This window comes from Corylus avellana, chromosome ca11, assembly GCF_901000735.1.
Source record: "Corylus avellana chromosome ca11, CavTom2PMs-1.0".
Classification (NCBI taxonomy): domain Eukaryota; kingdom Viridiplantae; phylum Streptophyta; class Magnoliopsida; order Fagales; family Betulaceae; genus Corylus; species Corylus avellana.
The window spans coordinates 16,465,378-16,468,070 of record NC_081551.1 but is presented as its reverse complement, the minus strand read 5'-3'; positions in this window follow the sequence as shown (position 1 = coordinate 16,468,070).

The window sequence follows — 2,693 nt, the reverse complement described above, 5'->3', positions numbered from 1 at the left end:
CGTGCTCGATTCGAATATTAAATGAAACACTTCATGAACACAAATCCTAGCTCGAATATTAAACGAAGCAAGCTCGGCTCGACTCGGTTAAGCTCGTGAATAGCTCGTATAAGCTCGTGTATATATATATAAACTAAGTAATACATAATTAATTATAAATCTCATAATTATTAAAACCTTAAAATTGCATTTATATTTAAGCATTAGAGAATGAAAAATTCTAGACCCTTCGTGATCAAAGAGAGAGAGAGCAATCATTAAAAAGACCTCGATTCAATTAGAACAGACCCAAACGAAAGGAAGAAGAATCAACCAGAAACTGAGGGAGATTGCGAAAGGCATAAACTATTGAAGAATCAAACAGACCCAAACACTATCACTACCTGTCTGGTGAGTGAGAGTGAGAGAGTGGGAAATGAGAGTTCAGGTGGAAGATCCGGTGTGACTGGTGAGGGGGATTGAGAGAGAGACGTTAAAATAATATTTTTTTGTAGGGGGCGTTGTCCCAATGCAGTCTGAATACAACCTGTTAACTTGTCCCACATTATTAAGAAAACATCAATTTTCAAGTTTGCTTATCTATAAAAGAATGCATATCCTCTCTCTTTGAAACCAAATGCCTTCCTGTATTGACTCAGGCTCCATACTCAACTAGCCAGGCTAAGCAAATACTCATATGCAAACTAACTTCTTAAGCCGTTTAAGAGTACTTGAAGTTAAAAATTTTTTTTAAAACAAAAACATTAAATATAAGAGCCAGCTCGCGAGCTGGCTCGGCTCGACTTATTATTAGCTCGAGCTCGAGCTCGAGTAAAATTTAAATGAGCCAAGCCTGAACAAGGGAAGCTCGCTCAAGCTCGGCTCGTTTACACCCCTAGTTATACCCATAATTTGACACAGCCCAAATTCTTCACACAACATAAAGATAGGCAATTTTTGACATGACCCACAAACCCGACACGAACCCAATACAAAATTAGAGGGTTAGAGTTTAGGGGCAGAACTAGAACGTTTTGTGATGTCCTACATTGTCTGGGCATGAAAAAGATGATGTGTTTATATGGAATATACTCCATCTAAATGGCATGACGCCTTTTGGGGGTAAACCCAATAATAAAACCGTGCGGGCTTTAGCCCAAAGCGAGCAATATCATACCACTTGGAGCATGTATATTACCTATGGTATTGGAGCCATAACCCAGTATGAGATGGGGGGACCGTGCACAAGCCCCATGAGGTTCGCCAGCGAGGACGCTGATTGTGACGTCCCACATTGCCTGGGCATGGAAAAGATGATGTGTTTATATGGAATATACTCTCTCTAAATGGTATGAAGCCTTTTGGGGGTAAACCCAATAATAAAATCATGCGAGCTTGGCCCAAAGCGGATAATTTCATACCATTTGGAGCATGGGTGTTACATAAAATTTATGTCTAATCAACCATTAAAATTTATATGATTATGGTTTCATAAACTTTGTCTCCCTATCAACCATTAATTTTTTTTTTTATTATTTTTTTTTTTGTGGTCTTAGACCTCTCTCAATATTATACCATTATGTAATACCACTGTTCCAAGTGGTATGATATTGTCCACTTTGGGCCAAGCCCGAAGGATTTTATTATTGGGTTTATCCCTAAAAGACCTCATACCATTTAGAGAGAGTATATTCTATATAAACACATCATCTTTTTCATGTCCAGACAATGTGGGACATCACATGTTTAGTTCGGAGGGAGGGGGAAGCAAATTTTTTTTAAAAAAATAATTGGGGGGCAAAAGTTAATTTTTAAAGGTATATTTTTTATAATTGTTTTTTTTTTAGGACCACCCTATGACTTGGGGGGCCAGTGGTTCCGCCTCTATCAGGGTTGAAGAGTTTGACCTGTTTAATTAAATGGCTTGAGTTGATCTATATGCTCTTATACACATGTCTCGATACGATTCGAACCCAACACGCGAACACAAATTGCCACCCCTAGATCCCAACCTCATGGTTTACGAGACAAGATAGATTTGTTTTCTCTACTTAAATAAATAAAAGAAATTTTTCTTCAAACCAAACATCTCAGTCTCACTGACAACAACCTTGGCAATAATCTAATAGTACTATCCAACGTTTGAAAAATGAAACTGAAAGACATAGAAATGGTCCTGGTTTCGCCTCAGTATGTCATCCAAACCTATTTTACTCCATTTATTTACATCCTTATAGCTGAAGATAAGATATTTTTGAATTTTTTTGGTCAGACAACGTGAATATATATATATATATATATATATATATATATATCCAAAAAGACTAGTTGCAAAAGAATGTACACTAGAAATTAAAGGCCAAGAAAAGCAACCATATTAAAGAAAAAAGTCATCAAAAAAAGCCTCGTTTTCAACGAAAGATTCAAGACTAGCTACTAGAAATGTTCAAGAGTTGCGGCTGAAAAGGATCAGGGTTTCTTTGAAAAGATTAAAAAAATTGAAAAAAAAAAAAAACGTTTGCAGTTGATTATGTATAACAGGTGCAGGCAGGTACTCGCTACTAGAAATGTTCAAGAGTTGCGGCTGAAAAGGATCAGGGTTTCTTTGAAAAGATTAAAAAAATTGAAAAAAAAAAAAAGTTTGCAGTTGATTATGTATAACAGGTGCAGGCAGGTTCATGCTTCTTCGAAAGAGTAACGAGGGTGGGACTACT